The sequence below is a fragment of the Dermochelys coriacea genome, chromosome 6, assembly GCF_009764565.3.
Source record: "Dermochelys coriacea isolate rDerCor1 chromosome 6, rDerCor1.pri.v4, whole genome shotgun sequence".
NCBI lineage: Eukaryota > Metazoa > Chordata > Testudines > Dermochelyidae > Dermochelys > Dermochelys coriacea.
This window is the reverse complement of record NC_050073.1, coordinates 25899313-25920087: the sequence shown is the minus strand read 5'-3', so window position 1 is coordinate 25920087 and position 20775 is coordinate 25899313. Positions and strand designations below refer to the sequence as shown.

The 20775-nt window shown below is 39.3% G+C and overlaps 1 protein-coding gene across 18 annotated transcripts in view; it reads right to left on the bottom strand.

The window, feature by feature from the left end:
• The window catches only part of SOX6 (SRY-box transcription factor 6), a 450079-nt gene extending 429736 nt beyond the window's left edge, over positions 1-20343 (bottom strand). For 2 of the 18 annotated variants that reach the window (XM_043516911.1, XM_043516912.1), the window contains exons 1-2: positions 18676-19085; positions 16280-16396 (exon numbers count right to left, since the gene is read on the bottom strand). The gene's annotated coding sequence lies outside the window, so the exon portion shown is untranslated. Of the gene's footprint in view, positions 1-16279; positions 16397-18472; positions 18587-18675; positions 19095-19889 lie in introns of those variants that run through there. The other 16 variants (XM_043516913.1, XM_043516914.1, XM_043516923.1 and 13 more) reach the window with 13 other exon arrangements.
• Positions 20344-20775: the final 432 nt, after the last annotated feature.

Genomic DNA, 20775 nt, shown 5'->3' with positions numbered 1-20775 from the left:
TATTTAAATTATATTCATTTATTTCTCAAAAGGCAAAAATCAGTATTATATTCTGTAGAAGCAAATTGATGCTGGTATCTCATTTATGACTGAACCAGCACCGTTCAGCTTATTACTATTTGTTACTGGAAACTCTTTATTGTACATATTTTTCCATTTTAATAGATGATTCACTTGCTTGATACATAGTCAAAAATATTCAGACATGCACTTCCAGAATTAATTTTGATATTTCCTGTTGCCAAATTTGCCTCATCAGAACATAATCATAATTTTGTAGCAATGCTGATTTAACTACATAAAATCTACGGGAACATTTTAGATCGCATGTGTTCAGGAATGTATTTGTCTTATCCAGAGCAGCTACACAGTCAGTTTGTTTCAAATTGCTATCATCTTCTCTTTAAGTCAATGGTAACTGTATTCAGAGAGTTTTCCTAAGAACAACACGAACTATAAACTTTCAATTCAAATATTTATAGTTTATCTTCATTCTGTGAGTTCTGCATCTCATGTAAACCTTTAAATCATTACCCTGATTCTACTTGCCATCAAAATTGCTTCCTCACCACTTTAAAAAAATATGTATCTTGATCCTTTTAAGTAATTAGGATATCAGCAAGTGAGGTCATTACAATTATTGTTCGTAGCTTAATTTATACCATACATTTCAGAGACTAAGCTAAGCATTTTATTTCATAAAAGTCCTTTTCTCAAAATATCTTTCAGAACAAGATCAGCTACACAAAAGTGTTAACACGTGGCAAAATGTTTGGAGTTTCTGTAGAAATTAAAAGTAATAAAAATTGCTTTGGACAAAAAGGGACAAATAGGTCAGACCAAATAATCATTTTGCAACTTTCTTTAACCACTAGCTGCATTTTATATGCAGTTTCCTATATCTCATATTAAATTCAATCATAGATATTTAATTCCATTCTTAAAAATTTCAGCAGACAACTTCAGCGCTAACCTACAACTGGCCTGTCAGAAAATCTTTGATGTCACAGCATAATAGCTCCTGAAAGAACAGCACTAATACTTAATGTAACATGAAACCAGGGCCCTGCAGTGGGCTGTCTGCTGTCAGGAACAAACAGTTTCACTCCTGTTCCCCAGAAGTGACAATATTGAGAAGGAGCAGGGCAGCACCTCTTCAATGCTACATGATACCTGTGCACCAGACTCACTGGCAAATCCAATTCCATCATTTTAAATACACAATCCACAACTTAAACACACACACAAAAAATTAAAATACCTAGCATTGCAGCACTCACACATCAGAGATGTTTTCTCAAATGTCTATGAATACAAACATTTTAAAGTTAGGATGTCTTAGGATTCTGCACTGCAAATGATAAAAACAAACATCTTTATGTGGAATTTCTCAGATAACTTAATATATTTATAATCAAAGATACTTGTTTCATCTAATACTTCTTAGTGGCAGATTCTTCTGGTGAATTAGCAATTTTGATTGCCATGAACTTCTTGTTATTCCACCACAAAACAAAAGCAGATTCAGGATATCATATGGATTATTACTGTTTTGTGCATCAAATTAAGTCCTGGTGCATGTCAAAACCCATCAATGTTTCACCAGCTTGCTAACATGTGTGACGTTCACTTCCAAGCATTGTGCTTACTACTAAGGAAGCACGATGCACAATAGATAGTAAGTATCTGCAGGATCAGGTGCTGTGATTTTATATGGGCTCAATCCCAGTTGGTGCTGAGTGTCTCCTACAAGGTGCCAATTTCAATAAGAGTGAAGGATTCTCAGCACTTTGCAGGAGGCACCCAGCTCGTCATAGGATCGGACCCTATATTTCTCTAGCTTCAAGAATGAGCTCTGTTATTTTACCTCTTTTCAGAATGCTTTTAAGTCTCCTGTGTAACATTGCTCTTGGTCCCAACAAATTATTATGAATGAGAGCACCAACTCCCAAACAAACCAACTTCACTGCTGGATTTATTCTTTTTGGAAAGCTGACTGATCTATTTTATACACCAGCAATAGAAATATTTTTTAAATTTTATAAAACCTGGCCTCTGTCTTACTTGTAAACATAGGATATATTATCCTTTTCTTTGTAAAGCTTAATCCTACAACTTGTCAGGCTTAATAAACATCTAGAACAATAGTGAAAGCATAAAAAAAATCCCTTGTCATTAATAGTAAATTCAACCCATGGATTTAGATAAAAGGAGTCAGTTCAGAGCTTTTGAAAGTAACCACATAATAGTGAGCACTTCCAGTACACAAATTTCTCAAATTTCTCAAAGGCAATCTTGGGGCCACCTAATTTGGGTAGTCATGAGATGATAAATGTATGTCAAATATTAGTGCTTCTCAATACTCTCTCAATGAATCATTGAATCTTCAACTGTAGTGACAACAAATAATGTGTAATACTTTAAATATAGCCCCTTGCAGACACTGAACTACAAGTGAGATTCTACTCTAGGATTCACAGCATGCACCACCACAAACAGTAAAAAAAAAAAATCTACTTGCACATATTTAAGGAAACAGTTACAACAATTATTATTATTAATTTGTATTACAGTGCTTATGGGACCCAGCTGAAACTGGGTTCCCATTTTGCAAACACACAGTGAGAGACAGTCCCTACTCCTAAGAATTTAGGATCTAAATTGACGACAAAAGGCAGGAGGAGAGAGTGAAGTAATGTGTCCAAGGTCACACAACAGGACTGACAGAGCCAACATTAGACATTAGGTTTTCTGACTTCCAGTCCAGTGTCCTAACTGCTAGGTCACACTGCCACTCTAACTACACTGGTAAGTCTTACATGCTGCTAAACCCGGGATGCCTTAGATACTTCTGTTGGAATGGTGCATAATGAGAGAGTCAGAGCTCAGCTAGACCATGGTAGTTAACGGTCCCTAGATTTGAATTCTGTGGGGCTGCAGGCAGAGAGTTCTTATTGAGACAATGAAATTCTCTTTCTCCGGTGGTCTGACAAAGCCAAAGTTTATTCACCTTCAGGACACAATCAAAAATTTACCTATTCACTTCAGCCTTTGAGAGAGGTGGTTGGAGTTTTCCTAGAATTTGTAAGTGATGCTTATACTGATTGATCAGACATCTAAAGATTATGATGAGCAAATTGCATACATCATTGCAAGATTTTTCCCAATAATCTTTATAGAATTTTTTCTGAACAATTTTACAATGCCAGAGGAAGGGATTAGATTATTTCTTTTCTCTAATTTCTGTGATTCAATGTAACAAAACTAAAAGCAGCAGAAAGATTACATTCTGTAATGGATCAAGTGAGAGGAAGAAGGAAATAATTTTGAATTAGTTTCCTCCTTGGAAAAGAGAATATTTGGAGGGGATAAAAAAATATTCAGGTGAGTGATTTTGTATCACAGAACAACCCTATCAAAATAATGAACTGAATGCTGTAGCTATACAGAGAGAAAGCCTGCTGCTTGCCATTAGTTAGAAGTGTTACACAGAATATTATTTTAGAATGACAACAAAAGAGCTGGTAGAAGGCAGGGAAAACTGGAAGTAAAAGGAATAATAAGTAAACAGCTAGTATCTTTAGTGTTACTGGTCTCTCTTATTGTGTTACGGAGGGGAGGGAGAGGGGGCATGGATCAGCGTTCACGGCATGGTCCCCATCAGTATCTAGCCCAGGGAAGCTAATGATCCAACCACTGGACCAAATTTGGTGATGAATCCTGGTCACACGCCACCAGAGGTATGTTACGCATATGCTAACACAACTGTGTAAGCGCATTAGCAGATTTTGAGATAAATAGCAAGGTTGAAAACAAATTGAAGATTAGAATCTGGCCCAAAGCACTTCATCTTGATCTAACATTTTAGCTATTTCACATTAAACATCAGCTGATTATTAAGAACATATTTATTGAGTGTCAGTAATTACATAATATGAGCCATACCCATCAGAAGCTATCCATAGCCTTCTAGATAGAACAAGCCCAAGAAGGTTGCTAATCCTGACCATGTGACAGGCTGACCATTAAACAACAACAACAAAAAAACATAGAAATCAAATGTCAAGAAAGAAAACACATCTTTATGTCTGATCACATGACCAATGTCTGAAACCGATATTTAATTTAATGGCTGTTCTGCCTCATTTCAACAATTGCATGAAACTGTGACACAGAAATCATTTAACAAATATGAAGAACCAGCCACAGATTGAAACCACAATCACTAGTTCAGTGGTTTGCAACCTTTTTTCATTTGTGGACACCTAAAAAATTTTGAATGGAGGTGTGGAAATCTTAGACACTCTGCACACTCCAAGGGGTCTGTGAACCAAAGATCGAAAACCACTGCAGTAGATGGCTGAAACTAGAATAATCAAGCAGCTTTCACAACAGAAATCACTACAGTCAGAAACACCGGTTAAACCTTTTTTTTCTCCTGAGAAAGGTTGACATATACAGTACAAAAGTTATTCAGATCTACTGAAGAAACTACAGCAATAGGATGATCCTACTAACTGTGAGCCTTATCCTTAGATGTGGGGAGGACCTGTAACTTTTCCCATAGGAGTTGCGGTAGCTCAGTGCCTTTCAGGACAAGGCCCCATTTGGTACTAAGTATAGACTGATCCCCTATTTTCATCTCTCCCGTATATTTACAAGCACTGACAGCTCTGTTTAACAGATGCAGCACACTGGGTTCAATCCAGCCAACAATATCAATACACACACTGGAAGGCTGAAGGTAGTGGCTTTCTAGCAGGCCAAAAAAAGAGCAGCCTGCTGTGGAAGCCCAAAAAATCCCATCCCCAAAGCACAGTCACACAGCTTCCTGGGAGGCAGTTGTCCCAATTCTTGGGACCATACAGCCTTGGCAATGATTGCTATACAGCCTTGCAGGCATTAATCCAAGTCTCAGCTAGTATAATATTCCTGTTTGGTTGTGGGTGGCGGAATGGATGAATTCAGGGTCTTGTCCTCTGAATTGATTTTTTCGGGGGAAGGGAGGATGGTTAAAGTAGAAGAAGAAGAGTTCTTGCCTCTCCTGAGTCATCAACGAAACACCATTCATACACTCACCTCTGTAACTGGATGCGTCTCATCCATTACCATCATTCTGACACAATCTTTCCATTTTTCCTCTTTCTTCCTCTGATTCCCTCCCCACTCTGTCCCTCCAATACTCCTTTTTCTCTCCTCTTCTCTCAATCTAGTGCACACTACCCCAGAAACTGAGTTCCTTCTACCTAATGAATAATCTTCTGCCTGCCAACCCATAAAGCTCCTTTTTCAGTTCTGTATTGCTCCCAGCCAGCTCAAACCTGCTCATCCTACAAGACCTGCAACCTATTCCCCTACCATTCATAAGGTAAGGACTCAAAACCCCACAACTTTATCTTGCATAGTGTCTTTCATACAAACTTCAAAGTTGTTTGAGTACACACACATTTGTGTGCAACAGTCTGAGTGGACTACTAATTTAAAATGATATTTTAGAATTTGAAGACTTAACATATCTTACTATCAATCCATTTCTAAAATGAGGGATAAAACACCAAACTTTTATTTAAGACATTCAACCTAATTATACGTGTGTGTGTGTGGAGGCACGCATGTGTTCACACACACACAAAATAGATTGACAGATGTAAAAAATGACTGAACAGATTTGATAATCAATCTTTCTAAAAAAAAGCTCATTTTTTGTATGAGACCAAACATGGATAATTTCACCCTCAAAGAATTTGTTATGAGCCAGTTACATGGAACTGAGAAGGAATTTGGAACTCTACCTCAAGGATAGCAGGCACAAACTGGGCCTCCTTTAAGTTACTGTGTACTGTTTTGATTTACTGATTGGATTGACACTACACACAGTATTAAGATAACTTTAATAAAATATTTAAATAATTAAAGCTACACAAATAATCATGTGGAAAGACTTCAGAAATTCTCACATATGTCCAAAAGTCCTAACAGTGTCACTGATCATACATATAATTCAAATAAATGCACTCCCCTTGTCTCTCCTCTCTATCTTTGTCCTTTCCACTCCTTTTCCTTTCTCTTTGTTTTGTCATCCCTTTTCTTCTCCCACACACTTTCAAGAAGGACCAATTCAGCACAGTGTGATATCAGCAGAGACCAGCGGCAGCTGCTGTTCCAGCTACAACAGCGAGAGGATTTAAAAAAAAAAAATCAAGGAACAGCTTTAGTATATCTTATATGTAATAACTCTACTGAGGATTTGGACTTTAGCTACACTCAGTAGGGGTGCTTCATTACCTACCTGTAGGAATACCACTTGTGTGAGGAGGTCACAGTCTCATGTAGATAAATTCCATATCTGCTGTTTATCCTGGTCAGTTGAAAACAGTCTACCAGATGCCATACTGATTTGCATCCACTTACTATTAATACTAGGGATACAATATATTGAGGACAGGAAATATCATGGTGGGAGCCACAGTAAGGCAGCATGAGGGGAAGCAAACGTTCACCCTCTTTATCTTATCATTCCACACTTTGAAATACTGAAATTGAAAGGAAATCTTCCATGAAGGCAAAGAGGAAACCACAAAAGATTAGGGTGGGCTTTGTCCCTCACTTTGTTATTTGTTGTCCACATCATTTTGTATGTGTTTTGTCTGAAAGCCTACCAGGAGTGGGTTCAACAACCATTAATCCTGAATGTTACATTGCCATCAATGACCATACTCACCTTATCCTCTGCAGGAAGATTTCCTTCTAATTCTGCTTTTCATCATGTTGTGCAATGAAGATCACAGAACCTCAAATTCAGCTTATGGCCAGCCTTCATAAATTATTCTTTTGGCTGCCATTGTAGTTTACCTTCTCTCTCCTACCTATTTCTCTCTTCCATGGAGGGACTGGATAAACTCAGAAGATACAAAACCTTTTGCTTCTAAGTAATGGGTGTTAATTTGGCCCCATTATTCGATCTCAATAATACAGGACAGCTGACCTATATGAAATGGTGTTTTCAATCCACTTGATCATGGACACACACCCCCACACATAAAAACCACCATAATAAAGAGCACTAATTAGCACCTTTGTCACAGTCTCGATATACAGGTCAAGGATTAAATCAGTATTGTTTATTATCAGTGGGTAAAGCAGATTGAAACAAAAGGGAGAACTTTCATTGACCAAGGAGGAAAGGGAACTAGGGAAGAGCACTGCTTACCCAACCTTTGCAATGGTGAGGAGGAAACACTGCTCTCCCCACCCACCTTTTCTCCTTATTTTGACTCCTTTTTATTACAGGACATCTATGACCACCTAGCACCATCCCTGGTCAAATGGGGAAGTTGCATTATTCCCCATTCTACAGATAGCAGAACTGAGACACAGAGAGATTAAGTGACTAGTGCTAGGCAACCAAAGAAGTCTGTTAGAGAGCTGAAACTAGAATCACATTTATGTGCCTAAACCCCTTATTATTATTAATTATTATACGCTCTCTCACCTAAGGGTGGTCTGTTCAGGCATATTGATAGGACAGTGCAGAGAAACAGAGAAGTTGTCTCTGCTATGCCAATGTCACATCTCCACCCAACCTTACAAAGAGAACAAGGTGATGAGGAATTGTGGGAGCTATAGGGAGCCACTTGCCACTCACTCTCTTACCAGAAACTGCCTGAATGCACCAGGAAGCCAGCAGGCATGATAATGAGTAAACTCACTTCTCCTCCCCCAGTGGCAGGAATTCTACAAGATAGTCAGGGAATCTGTGGCCTGCTTCCCGGCCAACGATTCTATAAGCCACAGGGTAGAGAAGTCAATTGGAGTCTGCTCTCTAAGCCCAGAAAAGCAAGACTTGATTGAGGCCAGTGATAGTTCCTTTCTTCCTCCTTGAAGCTGAGGAAATCCCAGTGACTGATTGCTCACCTGACACTTCCCAATCAGCTTTGCTTCTTTCCAGTGCATACAGAGCTCTTAGCACTGTGACCTGTTGTATTAATTTACAAAGTTTAAATGGGCCCAGTAAGAAACAGAAGAGAACCTTGTTTTGTATTACGTTGGATCAAACTCAAGATCTCACATAATCAATAAGAAAACCTTAACTCTATTTTCCATTACAACACACAGAACTTAGACAAAGTTCTGCTACTTTTCTTTTACTTTGTTTTTGGAGGGACTACGTTTAGAAAAGATGTAAAAACACCAACCTAGCAAAGCTGCCCAGAGACTTGAAAGAGATATGCTGGAGGAAGTTTTCAGTTTTGTTTATCTTCCCACTCCTCCTGAGCCAGCCCTGTCTTTTAACCAGTTCTCACTAGTCCCAGTTCTGCTGGCTGCAGGAGAACGCTGCCCACCTTGAATCAACCAGCCTACTCCACTCCCTCACTCATTGCAGTCATCAGAACTCACAAGTTCTGTCCAACATACTTGGCCAGTGCAATTTGTTGAGCACTGATCAGGAAAGTATTCTGGTGTTGAACAGCACAAGAAACATGGCAGTGAGCAGCCCCTGTCTCTCACACTTGAGAAGTGAGGAAAGAAGAGGAATAGGCTAGTGGAAAGTGGCCTGAGCAGGGGGTAAAGAGGTTTTAAGAAAAAAATGTGGAAGAAGAGTCTTAAATTTGGGATATTCCCTTTTCAAGTAGGCATGCTGGCAAACTTGTATGTTGGGATGCTCTAAAAGTAATCTAAACATAAGCAACATTACTTACACCACAACAAATGCTCTCTTCAAGTATTGTGCAGCAGAACCAAGAAGAAGTTATGTGTGATCTTACCCCAGTAAGTAGAATATTAACTGGCAAGATCTTTCCTCCTCAATCTTTTCTCTCCTATGGGTTTTTCCATATCCTTACATTTCTCCAAACATAGTCCTCATGGCCTAGCATACCTCCCCTTTCATCACCTTCTATCCCACCAAGCCAAGATGAAAAGGCTGATCATATCTAACTTGTTTTAAATAAAAAGGTTACAATCACTAACCAAAAGGAGAAATACTACAAGTTACTCTATGTCTATGCTGCACCTCCCGCAATGCAGACCTGATCCTGCTCAGGGCAACAAGGCACCACCATAATTAGGAAGTGCACAAGTGACTCCATAATCAAAGCTGCATCTACTGTAACTAGGTATACCATCAAACCAGAAAAAAAGAGACAACAGGATCTCTCCCTTCTCCCCACATCTCTCTCTCTCTCTCTCTCTCTCATTCTGATGCTTTTTTAGTGGGGGAAAGATTCATTTGGTGTTTTCCTTTTTGCCTCTTTTCCCACCCTCCAGTAGGGAAAAAAATATTAAGAGTAGGACCTTGATGATATACATTTCATGGTGGACACATTATCCACAGTATGTTTTAACAATCCTGTTCAATGAATGTATGTCTGTCCACACACACAAAAAATACAAATTGTAGTTAAGTTTGCAGCTGGGACAGAAAATCCTATTTTAAAACTGAATGCACATATCAAAAATAGTAAAGTCTACATTTTACAGACAAAAAGGTGATTGTATTTAAAATATCAAATGGTGTCTGGGAACATAAAAGCCTTTTTAGACATTTGCCTTTTAAAATTTTTGGCAAGTCAGGAGGATATTTTAGTATTAAATTTAAGAAAGTACTTAAGTAAATCAGGCACCACCAAAATAGTTGAACATAGGCATTACTCTATTATAAACCACAACAAAAATACCCTGAACTATACATCACTGCACATAAATGACAACTTTGCTTGTGTACAACCCATATACTTGTGCTGAGGACTAAGTGAAATTCACCCTTGTTGTGAAGCACTCAGCATAGGGACTATATACAAGGATCTGCAGGCAAGGAGCCTGCACTCCACATATGATGTGGGTGTGGAGGGGAGGATGCACAATCACAGTCTCCAGGATTATTACATGGATTCATTGGCCCAGAAACCACACATAATGGGTGAGGAAGCAGCAGCATCTCCTACTCCATCTGATCCACTGGAAGAGCAGCTCTTGAGAGAGAGCCCAAGAGGTGACTTGAAAGAGATAAATTCCAGTTACTTAATCTTTGCAGGGCAAAAGAGTGGGGAATTAATTTCATCCAAAGAGCAAAAGATAGCATCACACATAAGGGCCTGACCCTGACTTACTGAAATCAATGTAAGTTTTGCCATTGACTTAAGTGACAGCAGGTCCTTTTGAAGTCCCCTTGAAGTCTTTCCATTGACTCCAGTGGGAGCTAGATCAGCTCCTGTGGGCCATATCTTCAGCTGATGTAAAATGGCATAGTTCCCAATAGAGCAGCGGGTCGGGACCCCCCTCAGGGGATCACGAGGTTATTACATGGAGGGTTGTGAACTGTCAGCCTCCACACCCCCAAACTCTGCTTTACCTCCAGCATTTATGATAGATCTAAATAGATATAAAAAAGTGATTTTAATTTATAAGGGGAGGGGGTCACACTCAGAGACTTGCTGTGTGAAAGGGGTCACCAGTATAAATGTTTGAGAACACTGCAATAGAGCTATGCTGGTTTACACCAGCTAAGGATCTGTCCCTATCTCTCTAAACATTTTCTTCCAAAACTAGCTCAAGAACTAAAAAACTGAATAAATATAATCTTTTTAACTGTTCATCTTAACAATAAAATAAATCACTTACAACATATATGTAGCACCTTTCCTTGAGAAGGCTCCCAAAATGCTTTACAGATTATATAGCTCTAGTGATAACATCACCAACTGCTACACTGCAGCACTAGTTGGATAAAAACACAATAAATTTTCTGCACCAGTGACACTACACAACTGTATTTTTGAGAGGAAGTGAGGATTAACTCATCCAGTTGATGAAACTGCAGGGGGAAATTTAGATGGGTAACTATATCCTACCTAAATTGGAATTTGGCCATGACACTGAGATTAATAACCCTACTCTTGCAAAACAATGTCATGGGCTCTTTGCTAACTACAAATGGTCAGGACCTTAGTTTAATAGCTCATCCACAATAATACTGATGTCAAATGCATACACAATATGCTGTAAAATCCTGGTCATGTGGTCCATTACATTCAAGTGTCATACTCCTAAAACAATCAGAGTCTAAAAGTGGAAAAGAAATGGCTAAAGTGAGACTTATAATAAGATTAACAGAACAGAGCACTTTTACAAGATACAAAAATATGTTTATATTTAAAGTTTCCTGATGGCTTCTAATTAATAATTTTGGTTACTAAGTGGATGTAACAGATAATAGGAATCCCTAGCATAAATGGCTAGGGGTGATGAGGACACTTGAGGTGCATTCTGAGATTAAAGTATTCTTAGGCCTTGTCTACATGGGGAAATGGACTGGCATAGCTACTATAGAATAAACTACTCCAGAATAGCCATTCTAGAATAGTTCTCCTTGCAGATTCTCTGTTCTGGAATAAAAGTAATTTTTAATCTGGTATAATTATTCTGCTTTGTGAACAGACTAATTATCCAGAATAAAGTCACCACATGTGGACCTATTCTGGAATAGCTACTACAGAATAGTTTATCCCCCAATATCTATGCTGGTCAATTTCTCCACCTAGACAGGACCTTAGAAGTAATTTCCTCATTCCCTTAGTATCATGTAAGAATTAGTCAGAATTTTTTAATGCGTATTGTATTATTAAAAATACACTGTTCCAATGCATACAGTGAATTTATTCTAAAATGCAGCATATAATAAACCATGCTATCTTCAATTAATCTAAGAAGATATTTCCATTAAAATTTGAGTGATATACAGAAGGGGTCTTAGAAAAATAGAAAAAAAAATCTGAATATAAACAAGCCATCATTCTGGTAAGAGGAAATACAAACAAGCAGAATAAAAATAGTTGATGCACAAAAGCCATAATGAAGGGGTTGCTCAAAAAAATATCTTCTACTTTGAATGGTTTGGATGAAATACAAATTATCCACAGAAAAGTGTGGACTGTCATAAATGTTTGTACAAAATTATAAGTATATTTCTAGAAGTATGCAAGTGGCAACCGCCTGCATGCTGCACAAGGTCCCAACAACGCTCTGCTTAAGTGCTACTGCACAGAGTCCAAACCACTGCATTTTAATTACTATGCAGCCTCAGATATATTGCCTTTGATATGGAAATGTTCTTGTTCTCTCATCTTCACATACGGTCTCATGCACAGAAATCTTTATCTGATTCATAAAAAATAAACTAGAATCCAATCTCAACACCTGACCTCAGTGCTTAGAAGTTTTTTACTAAGCATGGTGTCACTATAAAAAGAATGGCTAATACTGGTGTAAAGTTAGATATTTTGAACAATGATATGAAGGATTTGCAGTTAAAAATTAAATCAATACTGCAACTCTGAGGTTTTAGGGTTTCATATTGCCTAATGTCAGTCTACCGTAGTAGACTGGAGAAATAATGGGAGTGCACGCCTCTATATGTTGTTGAAGAAGTGAATAGCAAACATTTAACTAGGGTCTTGTCTACCAATCTATAGAAGAGATGCATCAGCTGTGATCATTTATACCCTCAGCCACCACACTGAGCAGGTTCTTAAACCTAGCAATCCTACAAAATAAAAAAACCACCTTCCCACTGTTTGTTTGTTTTTTAAATGTGTAGATAACATAAAATTCTCCATGCATATTTTAAACACACGTTTCCTAACTGCACTACAAGAGTTAAAATGCTTTCCCATATCATTTAAAGCAGGTAAAATAAATGTTCTACATTCTCACTGAAGAGTGGATAATTTAGTCTTACTCTACACAAAGGTTCTTATGAAAACTTTAAAGTTTAAATATCTAATGTATACAGAATATAAAAAAGCATTTTATCAGCAAACTTATTTTTGGGATTCCCAGCATAAAAAGTATTTAAAACACATGCCAGTACGTTTCCACATATTAAAATAATATGCAGACTACAAGAGGGTTAGAAATGTAATATATGCAGTCTTCGACAAATTCTACCAGTCCTTCAGAAATCATTCACTATTCAGATTTGTCTAAATAATTCTGCTAACTCTATAGAAACTACATTCTGTTTTTATAAAGAATATGATCTTTGTAACCTCACTATAGTAGATAATGACCCATCTGTAAATCATTTTGTTGCAAGTTATCTGCTTTTTATCATTTCTAGTACCTGTCTGTGCCTGATATGATACTCTTAAACACATTAACTTGATGGAATGTTTCGCTTGACTTCAAAAACATCAATTGATATATATGTATTCTGTGTTATAAATGAATGACTCTGATTAACCAACTTCAGTAATGTACCCCATTTTATATTACCCAATCAAATTTGCAAACCTCAAGAGAAATGTGATAAAAATACTTCTACTGTCTAATCATTTCCAAACATCATTTTCAAGCTTGGCAGGAGGGAGGGCAGGAGTGTTGTTTGTTTTTTTAATTTTATTTAGAGAGACTAATCAAAAACCATAAAACCAATATGAAGTTTTTAAAATATACAAGAGGAGGGAAGAAACCTGCATGTAATGATTCTTGTTCCTTTAAGAGAAAATCCATTTTTCAAGTTCCTGTTGTGCTAATTGAAAGAGAATTATTTAAAACTTCACTGAATACTTGAATATACCATGGTTATGTGTAGCAGTTTCATTGGTGCCAAATAACTGAAGGCTTTCTAAAAGATAGTAAACTAAAAACTGGCATGAAATCTCTCATTGTGATGTCACAAATATTTGCTGTTGCTATAGAATAATGTATTAAAAGAATAATGTATTGGTATCATGGACATGCTTTGAAAACAAGTCATTATCCAGTTTTATCATGGTAAAAATCAGTTGCTTTCTAGTCAACACATCTCCACAATCACCCTCCTCTGCATATGGTTACATACATACACACAAACATACACATACAAATATCACACTTGTGTCAGATAGAGCCTTATTAATCACAGCTTTTTACAGCCTTGGACTTTAAGTGTGATGCCATGAGCAATAATGATACATTATTAAATAGTTACAGATTTTTGTTATAAAGAAACCTAATATGTGTTCTATATAGTAAAAGGAATTTCATGTGTTATACTGCAGAAACATGTCCCCAAACATACTATATATGATATTCTACCTGGAAAAAAAAATATACCGAAAAATGTATGTAAGCTCTAACAAATAAAAATACAGTAAGAAAGACAATATATCAACTTACTAAAGGATTAAAAAACTTTACATTAGTGTCTGAGTTTTTTGTTGCCACTTCAGTAACAAGATACACCCAAACTACTGTACTTATTATTCGGTTGTATTTTAATCTTGGGTCTCTGGCATAATTTACAAGCTACTCAAAGCTCTGTTTTTATGATTTATATTATTGCCAGAAACCTTAAAAAATACATCCTTGTACGATTACAGAGATGGACATAGTTTATATACGCACACAAAAATAAACCACTTTTTTATTTACATAACATTTAAAGTATAAGTTGTTAAAGGTATCCTTTGCCAAGTACGCCCAGTAATCTTTTAAGATACATTACTGAGAGAGAAATATACATCACCCCACAATACATACTATAGAGAAAACTATATTGCTACTTCTCTGCCATAATTCTTTGTTTTATGGGGGAAAAAAAGTGTCAGTAGCTTTTTACATTTGATCCACATACTTTTTTAGAGGAGAATCAAACCAACTGTAAAAGATTAATGGATATTCTTCCTGAAAAAGTGATATCTCCCAAGGTGATTAAGGTGTTTAATAGATATAAGGTCATGACTGAAGAAACTTTCTGTGCCCACTGAGAAGAAAATATTTGGTTTTGCTATCATGGTGCAAAGTCCTGGTCTTCATCACTCTGAAGGCCTTTAAAGAGATGCAGACATTTCAACTCATAACAGGAGGGAGGACTTCCTGGAAAACACCTCCAGTGATTTTTTTTATTATTATTAAATAGAAAAAGTTTGGCCTGAATTGAGCAACCTTTAGCCACACATTAAAAACGCCCCCCCCCCCACAGCACTACTAATAAAGGGGGAGTGGAACAATATTTATTGACAAAAAACAACTGACAACAGAGGCAACTAACTCTTGGCACTGGCTAATTGTTTGTACAAGTCAGATACTGTACGACTGGCCTGGCTTGGGGAACTGGTACGAACTCTGCTCTTCTCCTCTCTCTTTGCTTTCATAAAGGTGTATGTATTTTTAAATGATTCTTTGGTGTAATAAGGTAGCAGAGAGTTACAAAAATACAACACAACACACACATGTACATGCGTATATATGGCGATATTTATCCTACTCTCACTCCCTACGCATTACACTGGTCTTGCACCCTGCAAGCCAACAGAAAAGAAACCAGACAAGCTCTCGAGTAGTCTCCAGCAAAGTCTCACAGACAGTTCTGAAATTCTCCGTGCGGCTGCTGCAAGGATGAGAAGCGGAAAGTAAGAGAAAGGAGGAGCGCATGTGGTTCGCCAAAGGGCCCCTCGTGTTCATTCCCGAATGACTTAAAGCTTTAGGTTCAGAGAGGTTGGGGCGCAACAGAAAGCGTGACCAGCAGAGAAGGAGCCAGGCGCTGTAAACCCAGGCACAAACGCACGAGGCACGCCAGCAGCAAGTGCCCAGTGCGAGGTGTCCCGGGGCTTGGAGCCTTCCTGAGCTCAGACCTAGCGTGTGTGTCCTTCTCCTGCTGCGGGGCTGCTGCTTCGCTCGCTCAGGCCGCCGCGTCCCTGAGCTGCCTGTTGCTGCTGCTGCTGCGGCCGCTGCCCCAGCCCTCTCTCGCGCTGGCTCCCAGCCTTTTGCGGGGGAAATTTGGGGCTGTTGAGGAAACCACCAAATCCCTTGGGTTGAATCGCCGCGTGAGATTCACAGGGGCTTCCGCAACACCCGGAGCTGCAATCCGGGGACATTGGTTCCCATCCCCAATCGCCTGGGTGGCTCCCCAACGTGGTTGCCGGGATATGGAGCGCGGGGGGTGGGGGGCTGAACTTCTCCAAACCAACCAGTGTCTTGCCTCCTGCAGAACCTGCTGGCCTCCGCTGGCCGGGGAGTCACTGGCTGCAGCCCCAGTGGGTGGCCCAGCAATTAGCAGGTCACTGCTTGGGTAGGGTCCGGGGGATGCACATTCACTACCCGCCTTTCGCTCTCCACCTAAGAGTACAACCTCAGCCCTGCAAAGCAGAAAGAGCATCCCTCCCAGCATCTTTGTGGCCTCTATACATACCCTGCCAGGAGGGCTGCGTGCACTGGAGTTAAGGCAGGCAGCTGCCTAACAATGCCAGGGAAAGTTACTTCTTCTGCATGTAAGGACCTTAACATTTGGGGAAAGTACCTGCCAAGGTTTGTCCAAGCATCTGTGGTCAGACCTGAAATCAGCAGCACTTCTCTCACTCTCTAAACCCAGGGCAAGTTGCACTGACAGCTCCTTATTTTAATACGCGTTCTCCCTCTGGGGAAACCACCCCCCCCCCCCACACACACACACAATTTCTAGGGAAATAACCTTCTAAACTGCACTGACTGGATTAGCATCCCATTCTGAATGATTTGCAAGGCTGGGGGGGTAGTCTGTGTCACCTACCCCCCTCCACCTCCCTCAAGTGCACTTTAAAAAAAAATTTAAAAAAACGTGCAGACTGGCCAAACTACGTTTGATGTATTGATTCCAAGTACAGTGCATGGTTTGGTTTCCGTACATTCTTTGGCTTTTAATAGCTAGCTCAGGAAAAGAGAAAGCATTATTGTTCTCTTTCTTTCCTTCTCTCATTGCCTATTCTAAATTTGACTCCGAAGTTTAAGCAGTTGAATTGGCTAATTCTGAATACAGGCTATTGAGAGACCAGACACAGCAGTATATCCCTGTATAGCAATGGATACAATGTGCTGAATTGGCAGTCTAATTATAAATGTGGCATTTGGACCTCCTTTCAGACCCAGTGCCACCTTACCTTATGAGGGAACTTCAACTACAGCAACTGTTCAAAACAAAATGCCATTACAGGATCAACTTCACCCAACAGTGGGACTAGCCAGGGGATTGTTTTACAAACAGCCTTTCTCACTTAACACAAGAATGTATTATAAGAAACAAAGTTATGGATAGTACAGAGTTTAAAGAAAATGCTAAGTAGTTTCTGCCAGGTGTTATGCTACTTCAAACTGCAGCATAATCAAAGTGACCTAATTATTTTCTTTTCAATGTACTCACTATAAATAGATTATTTTTATTTTACTAGAATGAAATGCTAGTATGGTCACTATTATAATGTGCATACGATGTGTATATAACATTGTGAATATTGAACACAAGAAATCTCATGCCAGGAGGAACCTGCAATAAAGTTATGGAAAATAGCTCATGATATGCCGTAGGCTTGTGGAAAAGTAAAAAAGGCGGCTGTCTTTTCTATTCAGTATTTGTATATAATGGCAGATTATATTCATACATCTCATCCATTTCATTATTTACTTTATGGCATAATGGCTAATTAAGTGAGTGGGCACAAGCACGTCAATAAAACAAGTCAAGTCAAGTTAAAGTCTCAAAACAGGCTTCAGAATCCCCCCTTTACACGAATATGGAAAAGGGAAATTCGTTTATTTTTGTTGAAACCCTGCGTTAAAGACTGGGTTCTTCTCTCACGTCCTTTTGATCAGTTTTAAAGATGGAAATATTAAAAATGTCAACATAAATGTAAAATAAAAATTTTAAAAGTTGCCGACTATGTGCTGAAGGCTATTTAAATGAACCCAGACATATACCTTATCTGCATACAACAGGCGAAAAACATGCTGCTTTATCTCTGAAAGTTTCACTGTCTGTGTTTTTGGGAAACACCCCTAGGACAGAGCTAATCTCCCCCTTCCTCCCTCCCCCCCCCCGGCTCCCAACGCGATGACTTTCTCCTGTAAAATACCCCTGACACACTCAGACACAACACTAATTGTCTTCTCACGATGCCACTTTCACTCTTTCCCGTGCTTAAAAAAACCCTGTGAAACGGTCCTGTCGAAAGCAAAGGCAGCAATCAAATCGATATGATCAGTGTCTCTGGTTCACCTCAAGGCCCTGCTCTCCTAAAGCACGCAGCCCTAGCGGGTTAACTGTTCAATGCTATTAAGTAGGAAACGGAGCTGGCAAGATCTCGTCAGAAGAGTAGTTCACTGACAGCTAAATTATTAATGTACATGTGTATGTATCTGATCATATAACGTGTGTGATCACACACAAACATAGACAGTGCCACACACTGATGCACACATACAGACATATACACAAGAATAATCACCAGCATGCCCAGTACCTCCTACTTTAAAGACTAGAACTCAAGAAGAAGAATTATTAGTTCTTACTGATCATTCTTTTCAGAATCATGAATGGAACAATTGCCAAAAAACGCAAAAAAAACCCCACACTCATGAGATGAGTATACACAGATACAGTGTGTGTGCCTATTACATACATTTGTAGCCAACTCAGGGTTTTCATAAACCTAAGATCATTATTTAAGATAAAACATCAAACCTGATTACATAAAGAGGCTTCTTCTCCATAATCAAACACAGCAACAGCTCCGAAGAGTGAAAACTCGAGAAAGCACAAGCTCTCCACAAACACACCGTGCCTCACTCAGATTCTTACAGCATTGTCTATAAACTGCTACTATATGTAGTTGCATTGCGATTAATTAAAAAAATATATAAGGGAAATACTTCCTGAAAACTTACGTTGCATTTAGCTTAGGCGCTATTCTTTTTTTCAGCTCGCAAAGGAAGCCGTTTTGTCCAGGTTAGGTATTGTCTACTTATGGATCAGCCCCTGGCTAAGGGTTTATTTTAATTTATGGCTTATGCATTCTTTTAAGGTCGATTTGCATGACCTCCGGCGAGAGCTAAGGCAGCAAGAAATCCCAAATTGAATGTTGTGGACAAGCCCACAGTGCAGCACAGCTCTCCCTTTCTCATGGTGTAAACAGAGCTCTCTGATGATGGTCTTTTTTCCCCCTCCTTGTGTATCACAAATTAGGGTGTGATATCAATTTTAAAGTTTTCAGTATAACTTTATCCAAGCCTTCTGCCTGGAGAGATAAGACGCCACCACAGGAACTGCAAATCCTCGGGATAGTGCCCCTCTGTGGCCAAACGCAATATTACCACTCACTGGTCCAATATCTTTGTATAATATGCTCCACGAACAGCACGTTTGTGGCAAACTTCAATGCAATTACCCACCTCAAACTTAACGGAGAATTTAAAATCGCTATAAAAAGTCCTTGCATCCTCTTCCATTCTGTTTCTTTGGGTCTATCCACGGAGGACAAACCCACGCGAACACTACGGAGTAATGATAGCAGCTTTCTGCTCTGAAAGATTTATTTAGGGTTTCTTTCTCTCTCTCTTGTGTTACTGTACGTAAGAAACTATCTCTCCTAGCACCATGTGTTCTCTGCCGTGGGTGATCTTAAAATACAACGCTGATCTGTCACTACATTTTAAAATAGATTCAACTCGGGGAGGATGAGAAAGTGTTGTGATTTCAAGGAAGTGGAGTCCTTAAGGTCCCTAAAAGATTTCACAGCCTTGGAAACCTCACACACGGAGGAGACTGTAAGTACTTTTCCAAAATAAAATAAAATAAAATAAACCCTCGTGGTATAAAAGTAAATAATCGCGTGGGGGGGGGGGGGTAGTTCAGAATGTTAAAAGCTAAACAACACATCTACCTCCGGACGCTGCTGTTTTAGACAATTGCAACTAACAACCCATTAAAGACAGCGCAGGGAAACCCTGATTCTCTCCTGCAAAGCGACATAAATCCAGCGAACCCCCATTAAAAACACCGCCACCGCCACCACCACCACCACCACCTAGCAATGCTGCACTACACACCATAGTAAACAACAGGTATACAACACAATAGGGCTTTTTTTTTTCCTGGTTACCTCCTCGGAATCCGGTGTGGCACAAAGCATTGGGAGAGTCACTCGCCCCCCCCTTTTTTTACGCGCTTCAGTAATTTTCATTAAAAAAAGGGCAAGGGGATGTAGAAAGGAGAGAAATAAACGGGGAGTAATTCAGCAAATAAAATAAAAATAAATGCACTAAAGTCTGCTGGTATTTCTCCGGGCCATGGCTGTGCAGGATCCGGATCGTTAGAAGTTTGCTGATGGGTTGCCTGGAGATTTGGTTACAATCAGGTTCATTATTATTTTTTTTTTCCCTCCTGAAACAAGTGAAGGCGATGGTTACTGCTGTCAATCTTGGCAATCAATGTGAGCGGCCATGTCGTAAGTATTCAAAGCATTTCCCGTCGTGCAACATCAGAAAGTGAGTGGCCAGGGCATTGATCTGAGGAAGGCAAGAGGAGGCAGGGCTCCCCCTCCCAGACAGCATAGGCAAGATGAGACAACACAGTGAGAGGGAGCGAGCGAGTGCGAGAAACGCAACAACCGAAGAGAAAGTGAGCACAAAACTGAAAGTGAAATCACCCCAGGCTGCCAGCCGCAGCCCCGAGAAGCTATCACCACTCACATTGCTATTAGACAAATGAAACCTTAAACCTCTCGAGCCTAATGACCACTGATTGCTCTGAGTGGTGAGGAAAAGTAACAAAGTTACGGGGGGGGCCGGAAAAGCAGGAGGGGGATGTGGGGAGTCCTGGGAGAATTGAGTAAGAAGAGAATAAACTAAAGGAGAAAAGAATCGTGTTACATACTGACACCCTCTCCCGCAAGCACGTTAAAGGATGTGTTTAGGAGGACGCAAGCAAAAGTCAGAAAGGATCAGTGTTCAAGAAGGCGAGGAGAAAAATCTGGAGGGCAAGGGATG